The sequence below is a fragment of the Scophthalmus maximus genome, chromosome 7, assembly GCF_022379125.1.
Source record: "Scophthalmus maximus strain ysfricsl-2021 chromosome 7, ASM2237912v1, whole genome shotgun sequence".
Lineage (NCBI taxonomy): Eukaryota > Metazoa > Chordata > Actinopteri > Pleuronectiformes > Scophthalmidae > Scophthalmus > Scophthalmus maximus.
The window spans coordinates 1,123,870-1,135,676 of record NC_061521.1 but is presented as its reverse complement, the minus strand read 5'-3'; the positions used below and the strand labels follow the sequence as shown (position 1 = coordinate 1,135,676).

General features: G+C 39.2%; 1 non-coding gene across 1 annotated transcript; it reads left to right on the top strand.

The window, feature by feature from the left end:
• Positions 1-11,068: 11,068 nt before the first annotated feature.
• LOC118316040 lies at positions 11,069-11,254 on the top strand. The gene has a single exon (XR_004795044.1). It is a non-coding gene; the product is annotated as a U2 spliceosomal RNA (small nuclear RNA).
• Positions 11,255-11,807: the final 553 nt, after the last annotated feature.

Below are 11,807 nucleotides of genomic sequence, written 5' to 3'. Positions count from 1 at the left end.
TTTTACCTGTTTGAACAGGCAAGTTGGCAATGCATTATTACATAGCTAAACTGAGGGGACATGAAGGAGAAAATCATGGTAACCAAGCTTTGGCAAAAACAGCACAGCTGTATGGCAGGAGGAGTGGGAGAGAAATTGGAAGGGGCGGCATTACTTTAGCATTCAGAGAAATATGATAAAGAGCCACTGGTATGTAGGGAAGAAGAGAAGGGATGCAGTCTTGATGACGAGGCTAAGGCTTGGAGATTGTGGCCTGGCATTTTAGATGGGAAAGCATGAGGATGGCTTATGTGGAACCTGCACACAACAACAACAAGTGAAACATATATTAATTGAATGCATTGAATTTACAGATAAGAGAGAGTGTCACTGAAAAGTTTATTTAACCTTACAATAAACTGAACCAGAACAGTAAAAGCAGTCAATGACTACATCAAGGAAACCGGACTGATCAATATAATAATATAATATAATAATTCTAAACCATTATTATAAATCACTACAATATACATCACCAATTTAGTTAGGTTGCACTAACAATGTGAAACATTGTTCATCATTTATGAATCACTGCTGTTCTTAGAATTGTCCCTGCCCTGGGTTCTCCAGTTTACGTCAGTGTCCCAAATTTTCACAGTGTGTAAATGTGGTATGTCAGAGAAGAGCTATATATAGAAGTGCTGTCTGAATGTGTGAATGTGACTAATATTATATAGCACTATTCTAGTCTTATTGACCACCAAAAGCATTTTATAGTACACGCATTCACAGCCATTCAAACAGCCTTATGGTAATTGGACAACCCTCTCTACCTCGTGAGCCACAATCGGCCAATATAGTAATGTACTGTTGAGTGCTTAATGTGATTTTCAATCAATGCTTAAATTCAACTCACACATAAACAGTTGAAGTGCAGTCCAAATAAGGTGTTAAATACATATTGATAAGGAATTAGATGGAAAGATTTTTGTATAAATATGAATTCAAGTCAGAGAGTGACTAAATATGGGGACGTGCTGTAATAAGTATCTTTATATTAATATTCTCTGTTTTTGGTCATTTATAGAAAATAAATGTTAAAAGTAAAAAAACGATAAAAGTCCTCATTTTCAATTCCCATACTACAATGTATTCCCATACATTGTATGAACTCCATCCACTGCCTTTGTGTACTGAATTTGAAAATGACTGTCTGACACTTAAAAAAGAAGGAACCCACGTCATTGCCTTAACATTGCTGTTTGTTTGGCTGGAGACGTCTTACACTAATGTGTTATGTTTTCAAAGCCTGATCAGGAGGGCTGTGATGAAACTAGAAAAAAAATGCCCACTTTTGTTCCTGTCAAAAACTGCAAACATTTACTATATTATAGAATAACGATACAGAGAGGGTTGGAGGGTCAGATGACTGAACATTTTCCTCTGTGTGAGCGTCTATGTGTGTGCATACAAGTGTGTCTATGGATGGATGGTAATGTGGGGGAACTAAATATTCCAGTGGTTATTCTCCCGAAGGGAAAGAAGTGTGTAAGCTGCCTAGAATAAGTGTGCGTGTCTGTGTCCCCTTGTGTAATGGGTGGTGGTTGTGATTGACAAGCCGTGACGAGGTGCCTCTCATTCCCATCCGCACGCTGATCTTCCGATCCGATCAATCAGAAACGTCCCGGATGGGAATGTTGAGGAAGCAGGAAAACACGACTCGCCTGCTTGGTTTTACACCAGCTCAGATGGACAGCTAGATCGATCCACGGCCTGTTCTCAAAAAGTCTGCAATGCAAGATGAAATCCTGATTCAAATCTTCAATCACAGATTTTGAATCTACTTTCAAAACACACTGAATGTGAATATGGAACAGTATTTTTTTATAAAAAGGCATCTCTGCCCAATTGTAACAAAATATGCCTCGCATCACATATAAAGTCACCACTTATCAGGACTTACAGTATGCAGTGAGGCCTTGGAGTCTCAGTCACAGTCATTGTGCACTTCATTGGAAACACCATACTAATACTATGTAGTTGTGTTGGCATCTGTAGCTTCCTGTCTGAGTGCCGTGTATGAAATCTAAATTTTTAGCAGTTTTAGGCTATACTTTAACAACACACTTTTAGATCTAGATTGTCTTTTACTATAGCTTTAAATCAGCTAGATGATTTTACTCAGTTAACATCGATTTTTAAGTTGATTTGAATTGTTTATGGACCGTTTGACTGCTGTATTTCAATTCAGTTCATTTTTATTTGTATAGCACCAAATCACAACATACATCGTCTCAAGGTAAGGGTTAGGTTAAGCTACTTAGCACTTTTTGTTTTTACTTTTTTGCGAATATCACGGGCGAGGAGTGGGGCATGGGAATTCTACACATAGGGCTTGATAGCTTAGGGTTAGGGGAGGAAATGTATCACGATGAGACCCCCGGTTCACCTGAGATGTTCCGGTTTGCTTCCACCCCACATCCATCGGTTCTGACAGAGTGGTGAATCGGTTCTGATTCTGGTGGGAGCGGGGAATCAAAGGCAGTGCAGAGGTCAACACTTGTCGACCGCAACTGTCCACTTCGTCATTACTTGCATGCAGTGCTATGTGTCCTCTTATTACTGAGTATTCGTTTCTGGTTTTGGTCCGGTTTTGGCTTTATTCTGTTTTTCGGTGACGTCATCGCTCTTTCAATTTTAATATTCTTAGTTATGTGATTCTCATAAGTGGGTTTGTCCTTTTCGGTTGTTTTTTGTTTTTATGATTGGATTTTGTTAGTTCTTTGATTTTCTATTGGTCAACGTTATCTGTCTTTAAATTATAAATTCTTTGTTCTTTGATTCCCATAATTGGGTTTGTCATTTTTGGTTGTTTATTTGTCCCAATAATTGGATTTTGTTCTTTGATTTGTTTTGTTGTTGTTTGTTCATTTCACTTTCAAGTATTACAATTTTGTGGAGTCAATTTATTTGAAATAGTTTTTTGTTGATTCTTAGTAGTGTCTGATATTGAGTTCTGATTCGGCAGTTAAGAGTCTATTTTTCAGAAGACATCTTGAACTGTGGACCCCAAGATCACGGAGTGTTTCGGCAGCTTATCACTAGACACTCTCACCTGGGGGGGCCCCGACTGGATTGATCAAATCCACTGGTTTGTTCTGTAGCTATTAGTACAATACAGCAAGCTTCCCAGTTGAAGGTTTGTTGATTTCTTAAGTTTCTTTTGATTAGTTCTTTCATTGTTCATCATCTTCACAAGACTGGTTGAAATTAAGTTATTTTATTAGCTTTTCAGTTAAGTTGAGTTGACTATCTGATGAGAACTTTGATTTTAAGGTTTTGTGTTTATTTTGGATCCCGTTCAGAATTGTTTGAGTTACAATTGGCGGATCTACTGGGGGGCAAGGGGGGCAGCTGCCCCCTACTGTAGAGCCTTGCCCCCTAACTGTTGTGTTCTTAAAACTGTACTTGTAAAAACAAACCGCCACTATGTTCACAAGCTTCTAAAAGCATTGAAACAAACAATAAATTGACCAAAAGTGAATAATTGTAAATGTAATTTAGGCCCTGGATCAAACGTGCAGAGCGACGCTCACACACAGCGAGTCTGCTGTGGTGACTCTGCATCCCAGCAAAGAGTGGAGGGACTGAGCTGCAGCCGAGCATCTGGAGGTGAAGTCAGTTTCCTCTGGTGAAATTTAAACACACCACTTTAACTTCAAGTTACATTTGTAATGAATGTAATGTGCTAAAGGCGATTGACCGTCAGCAATAACAGCGCGCCCATTAATTAGTCAAAAGTCAAATCGCTCGCTAGTGATTTGTCAGAGCTTTTTGCCCTTCGATAGTTTTGATTTTTGTAAAGACAAGAACAGCTTGATACAAAATATTAAAATCCATAACGTTTACAGAGGGCGTTACGTTGCAACACACTACGCAAGGGGATTGCTTATTTGTATTTGATGAGCTAAGCAGTACTATTAAAATCCACACACATATCACAGCAATGAGGCTGCACAAATGAACCCAGGGGGATATTGCCTGTTTTTTTGCTATGAAAATTCAGAGACGTGCACAGGAGCAAGAGAAGGAGGGAAATGAAGAAGGAGAAGGCAGTAAAGTGGAGAGAGCAGAAGGGTCAGAGCAGGTGATGAAGAAATAAGTGAAGAGAAGAGGAAAAGGGAAAAGTGTATGTGAGGGGTGAAGAGGAGGCTCCAGATTTACCCTGACCCTATTAATACTGTTACTTTTTAAGAGATGCACATTTTGTTTAAACAATGGGCTTTTCATGTTGTGCAGTCGCTTGGTGTGTTAAGGCCTGATAAAACAATAGATCATTTAGAAGTTTTTTGTTGTATTTTTTACATATGGGGATTCCCGCGTACAGTCCTCCCATGCCACCCTGCTAAGACCTCTCACCACCCCTTTGACACCCCATGTCAAATGTTGTAGATCCGCCACTGCCTGTGCAGCCCGGTTGCACCGGTGCACATTCTCATTATACGGTCCGTGAGAGAGATGAGGCTCCACACACACACACACACACACACACACACACTCCCCTCTCTGAGAAGAACCTGATTAACCAAATGGTAGCACCTGAGCCGGCCTCGCCTCGCACCGCCTCTGTCTCCTACACTGAGTGCCAGACCCGCGCTCACCTCCATAAAACTTAATTGCGTTATTTATTTTGATTCAGTCGAACTGTTCGCTGCTGATCTGCGGGATGTATTGGAAATAATCAGAGACGTCTTGCAATTGCAGCGGATGTGGAGGGGGGAGAAACTGAGGTAAGAGCAAAACTTTTTTCGAGTTGATATGGATGAAGGATGATTTGAACATGAAGCAGCGTTCTGTGGCGAACGGACTGCTCTCGGCTATTTATTAAGATGTGCGCGGTGCTGCTTACTGGAGAAGCCTTCAGGATGCCCGGCATGATGCAGTCCCGTAAAGTTGGAATGATATTGACAGATTCTGACTTTCCGGTTCAATAACTTCCAAACGAAAAGTTGTATGAACACAAGCGCAGCCTCTTCCAAATTAACACATGAGCTACATCAACATTTTCATCCAAGCTTCATTTCGGGTTGGAGGAAGAACATGTGTCTCTACGAGCAGCGGCAGCGAGACGGGTGTGAGGCGAGATGCCCAGGGACCGTCTGCAAAGCGCAACGCCAAAAAGACCAGCTTCGCAAAAAAAAAAATCAATAGGTTCGCTGCTCTGCTCCAGCTGTTGTTATCAAAATCACCTCACACAAAGAAGTACTTCCCTTGGTCAGACTACAGCTCTTATTCTGGACAAAAAAATGCATTTTAGCAATAAATGATCTGAATGGTGGTTGATACATAGGCTGGAAATAAATTTCAGGGATAAAATATATGTAATCAGGTCGTGTGTACTTTAATGCATTGCAAATTAAAATTATCTTAATCTTATTAATATTTGATTACTTTAGATTTCTCCCCATGTAGATTCAGTGTGGACCGCAACACAAATACCAAGCAGGGATTGCCCTTGGTATTGTGTGCTGTGCAACTAAGGACACTGTTGGTACTGTATGTTGGTCAACTCGTAAGAGGGAAAGGGAGATGTACGGCTCAAGAATTTTCTGAACCATAAATGTAAATCAGCAATATTTTAACGCTGTGCTGCAAATTTTTTGCAATTATAAGTTTTTATTTTATCAACTTTTTGTTGTTGACACAGATTTAAAATATAGATAGACAGATTGAAAATTGTGGAACTGTAATGCACCAATTTACTGTTCAAACTGTACCTCACATTTATACAACAAGCTTGTGGGAGGGGCTTCTAAACCAGACAATCATCCTTCCAAGAAGTAGCTGCTCAGAAAATATTAAATGTGTGAATCCTGTATGTCAATTTGTGAAAGTAGGAAAAAGCCTCCAATATTATTTTAAGGTTTTGGAAAACAAATAAACCTAATTCCTGCAAGGTTTGAGAAACTGATTCTTGTAAATATGGAAAACATATTGATCAAAAGCCTTTACAGTGCACAGGATTGATGTTGTTCATTTTTTTTTATTCCCTATAATTGAGCTAAAGCATATTTTTTGTCAACCATAAGAGCTTTAGTGAGACCACGGTGTGTGAGGTGATTTTGGTGACTGCACCGTATAGCAGTGAAGTTATTAAAAATTATTTAAGCATTTTGCTTTAATATGCATATTTCAAGGTTTGCATTTTCAATAGCTCAGTCATTTTAGAATGAGCATTTTGCTTTAGTATGTCAAGGTTCTGCCCCCATGAACTATGTGGACTCTGGAAAGGTATTTTTGTTTTTCTTTATGGACTGTAATTGATGCTTTAATTACCTCTTGGGGATTCTTACATTCCATGTATCTCTTTTAAGTTACCTTTGTTATCCCCTGTGTTGGTTTCTCGTGTTTGTTGTTTCCTGTTTTATTGTGAAGTCACGTTTCTCGTGTCTCTGCACTTCCCGTTTCCCTGTCTCTTGTCTGTTCCAAGCCCCGGGGACTCTCGCTCAGCCTTGAAGCAGTGACAAATCTGTGCCTTGACTTTTGCAACATTTCTTTCAGTCAGCGTGTTGCAAAACTGATCTGCACTTGTAGCTGAGATGTGAGAGAGCAGAGCTGGGGGTGTTCTTGGAACATGTCGACATTCGATCTCCCCACTGTGAAAATTTCAACATACAGGTTAAAATTTTTTCTACAAGTTCCCACATTGTATTCTACAGGTTCACAAATCCAGTCTACAAGTGCTTGCATTTTGCAACATATTTACCTTCATAGCTTTTGCTGCGTCTGCACGATGAGATTTTTGAAAAGACCGAAGCAGAAGATAAACGAGGAGCAGGTTGTGTTGTTGACGTGTTGCTCTGAGCTAACAGGCTAAGCTAACAACAACAGGCTGAGCTGCTCCGGCAGCTCGGGTATGTGGTCATTTACCCGCAGACAGTTTAACAGTCCTGCTTTGTTATTGTGCGATGGAGTTCATTTCACCACTGTGACAAATGACAAAAAAATAATAAAATGACACCGTAAAAACTCACCGTCAGGGATGGAGAAGCTTTGGTCCGACCTGTTAGGGTTATTGTACGGTTCTTATGTTTTATTTTTAATGTTCTCATTCATCTCATTCATCTCATGTTCAGTAACATGAATTATTATTTTAATATTTTAATAAATGAAAGTTCTTGAACTATCGATTGTTTTGTTTTTTTCCTTATCAAATATGTAGGGAATGAATGTATTTCATGAAAACACATAGTTCTGCAGTGTTGTGGAAATATTCTAAACGTGGAACTGTTTCATAACAAGAGTCACATGCGGCCTTCAATTCATCTACATATGATGTTGTGATATCAAATTAACTATAAACATCCAAAATATCAATTATTCATCACCATTAATAAGTTGAGTTTAACTTACAAAACACAAATGAATCTCACGTCATAAAAGATTAAATTTATTTTTAATCCATCATGAACACAGATCATATTTGCTGTACTTCAGACCACATACAGTAAAAATACATGTGACATGCTCATCAGCTCATCTATTGGACAAACTACATGTGGCCTTTTTTTCACCTTTTTAAAATTTTATAGTATTAAATACACTGGTCTTTGACAGTGATGTTAGTGAAAATAAAGATATTTATAAATTTAAGTAAAATCAAAAAGCTGAGGTGGATCAAAGTAGTGAGGTGCTGAAAAGACAAATAATCAAAGACAAAATATCAGTATATCATTTGTTTAAATCAACACATTGCATCTGATATGCTGCAACATGAATAAATAAAGTCCTGACAGGTCATGTGACTGTTGGAGGAGATGGTGTGGAAGAGAAGTCTTGCTCCTCTAGATCAACCATGGAGTAAAATCTTATGATACATGATGAGCTCAGCTCTGACTGCAACAGACAGCTGTGGAGAACCATGACACATATCAGCATTAACAATACACTGAAGACATGTCATACATTATACTGTTCAATATAAACAGGTAAAGAACTTATTTATGAAGACCCAATAATAACTTTATCCAGCACGTTGTACACACACACACACACACACACACACACACAGCTTCTCCACGGACTCTGTGTGAGCGCACTGTACCCTCCTCAGTCTGCTGAGCTGAGCTGCACTGAACAGGAGTCCCTGACATCTGTCTCATTCATTCTCCTCTTTTCACAGGTTGGTAATGTTTCAAAACTTGTTTAACTTCATACTCATGTGGCTAAACATTTAAATTACCAGCGTTAGGTTACTTGATGCATTCTTATGGGTTTGTGGGTTGGTCTTTAACAAGACGGTTAGTTAAACAGCTTAAAATATCTCAGGAACCTGAAGTGATCTGCAGGAAGAGGCTAAGGTGGGAGTCCCCCCCCTAACCCGTAGAAATGAATGGCGCCGCCATCTTGTCTGGGCAACATCCGGTATCTAGGTTTTAATTAGTAAATCTATGGTCTGTTCACTTTACTTTTCCTGTGTCTCCTGCCCTTGTGATTGTCTGCACCTGTTCCTAATGTATCTCACCTGTTTCCATTATCTGTGCCTTCTTCTGTATATTTAGTCTCTGTGCTTCTCTTTGTGTTTGTCAGTTTGTCTGTGATTCTAGCCCTGTGAATTTTGCCCCAACTTGTTTCCTGTGAATCCCCCCCCAGTCTGTTACTGTTTCTGATGTCTGTTCTGCGTTGTTCAGTTTGTTTTTCCCCCCCATTGTTTTTTTTAGTTCAACCTGAACGACTGTTATGTCTCTTTTTGTTTTCGTATATTAAAAATAGTTATTCTTTCCACCTTGCAGTTGGATCCTGCTCCTTTCTCAAACCTTAACAGTACAAACTGACCAGAATGGACCTAGCAGTTATGAATTGATTCATACTTTGATTTATATTCATGGAGAATTTAAAAAAGTAATTGGGGTGGAATACAAAGTGCTCTGCACATGGCACGCAGGGAAGTTTCCCTGAAGCAATGGCTGAGGAGTTCATTGACCGACTGGCTGATGGACTTTTTGAACACCCCGGACTCCCAGCCAGTCTCCCAGTGTGAAATCCAGCCATTCTCCCAGTCAGCTAGCGTTGGGCCTGCTAGCCTGCAACCGGCCTCCATATCGGCTAGCATAGGGCCTGCTAGCCTTTAACCCGGCTCCACGTCGGCTATCATTGGGCCTGGCCAACCCCTGCTCCTCGTCTCCAGCCGGCGGGCAGATCAACACATCCTCCATTCGTAAGAAATGCTATAGCATCCATATCAGTCAGCATTATGCTTTAATGTACATATTTCAAGGTTTGCATTTTCAATATCTCAGTCTTTTAAGTATCTATTGACATCAATGTCTGTGTCATGCTCTGACAGCTTTCACAGCTATTAGTTTGTAAAAAAAAAACAAAGGATATTACAAAGCATTGATATCAGTTAATATGCATATTTGGAGGTTTGTATCTTCAATAGCTCAGTCATTTCTGAAGTTATTAACACCAAACCACCTCTTATATTTCTGTGACATCCCCTTGAATCTTTCACAGCTGTTAGTTTGTAAAAAAAAGCCAAAGGAAATGCAATAATATCAATATGAGTGAGCATTTTGCTTTAATATGCATATTTGAAGGTTTGTATCTTCAAAAGCTCACTCATTTCTGAAGTTAGTAACATCAAACCACCTCTTATATTTCTGTGACATCCTGTGGAATCTTTTAACAGCTGTGAGTTTGTGAAAATGTCAAAGGAAATGCCATAGCATCAATATTAGTGAGCATTTTGCTTTAATATGCATATTTGAAGGTTTGTATCTTCAATAGCTCAGTCATTTATGAAGTTATTGACATGAAACCACCTCTTATATGCCTGGGACATCCTCTTAAAGCGTTTACACCCGTTCATTTGTGAAAAAAGCCAAAGGAACTGCCATTGCCTCAATATTAGTGAGCATTTTGCGTTAATATGCCTATTTGAAGTTTTGTATCTTCAATAGCTCAGTCATTTCTGAAGTTATTGACATCAAACCACCTCTTATATGTCCGTGACATCCGCTTGAATTTTTCTCAGCCGTTAGTTTGTGTGACAAGCCAAAGGAAATGCCATGGCATAAACAATAGTAAGCATTTTGCTTTAATATGCATATTTGAAGGTTTGTATCTTCAATAGCTCAGTCATTTATGAAGTTATTGACATCAAACCACCTCTTATATGTCCGTGACATCCTGTCACAGCCTTCACAGCTGTTAGTTTGTGAAAAAAGCCAAGGGAAATGCCATAGCATCAATATTAGTGAGCATTTTGCTTTAATATGCATATTTGAAGGTTTGTATCTTCAATAGCTCAGTCATTTATGAAGTTATTGACATGAAACCACCTCTTATATGCCTGGGACATCCTCTAAAAGCGTTTACACCCGTTCATTTGTGAAAAAAGCCAAAGGAACTGCCATTGCCTCAATATTAGTGAGCATTTTGCGTTAATATGCCTATTTGAAGTTTTGTATCTTCAATAGCTCAGTCATTTCTGAAGTTATTGACATCAAACCACCTCTTATATGTCCGTGACATCCGCTTGAATTTTTCTCAGCCGTTAGTTTGTGTGACAAGCCAAAGGAAATGCCATGGCATAAACAATAGTAAGCATTTTGCTTTAATATGCATATTTGAAGGTTTGTATCTTCAATAGCTCAGTCATTTATGAAGTTATTGACATCAAACCACCTCTTATATGTCCGTGACATCCTGTCACAGCCTTCACAGCTGTTAGTTTGTGAAAAAAGCCAAGGGAAATGTCATAGCATCAACATTAGTGAGCATTTTGCATTAATATGCATATTTGAAGGTTTGTATCTTCAATAGCTCAGTCATTTCTGAAGTTATTGACATCAAACCACCTCTTATATGTCCGTGACATCCTCTTGAATCTTTCACAGAATGGCTGAGCCTTATGAGTTTGTGAAAAGTGAAAGAGCTGTCTACATCAAGTGGGGGGCGGGTCCACCAGCGAGAGCTTGGGTGGAGGTGCGAAGCAGCAGCCATTGTTAAGCCCACTCAAAACAGGGCACCACGACAAGTGCGATTTGTGCCGAGAGTTTGACTTGCACTTTGAAAACATGGGCACATCGCTTCTCAGCCTTTTGGCTAAGAAGCGTAGTATCTGTTCTTATCAGTTTAATATGTGATATGTCCCCTATATGGGGATAACAGATTAAACTGATTTTTAGCAACAGGAGTTGAAACATGGAGCTTGCTCCTTTCACTCCAAGCATTGACCTAGCCTTCACTGCTGTTAGTTTGTGAAAAAAGCCAATAGAAATGCCATAGCATCAATATTAGTGAGCATTTTGCTTTAATATGCATATTTGAAGGTTTGTATCTTCAATAGCTCAGTCATTTATGAAGTTATTGACATGAAACCACCTTTTATATGTCTGTGACATCCTTTTGAATCTTTCAGAGCCATTAGTTTGTGAAAAAAATAAACTGCAGTGCCGCTGGGAACGGTGCACCCTACTCTTGTCTTGTAAAACATCAAGCTCTGACACACATATGGAGTTATTTTGTGAAAATCTCCATAGGCCTAAAAACGTTTGTGGGATGCATGAAAATGTCAGGACTTTGGTTCAGAAAGTCAGTAAATTTTCATTGTACGGTAGTTTTCAAGACCAGAAGTCATAAACTGATTCACAACAAACAAACAAAAACAACCTACAAACCCTAAAAAGAGGTCCTCAAAATTGCTTCATACTGGATTATATGACTGTACTGGCTCTTTACTATAGGCTCTGAACATAATCCCAAGAAGCTTGTAAAGGATTCTGAATTTGATTGGGAGCCAGGGTCAACAAACACATTTTAAA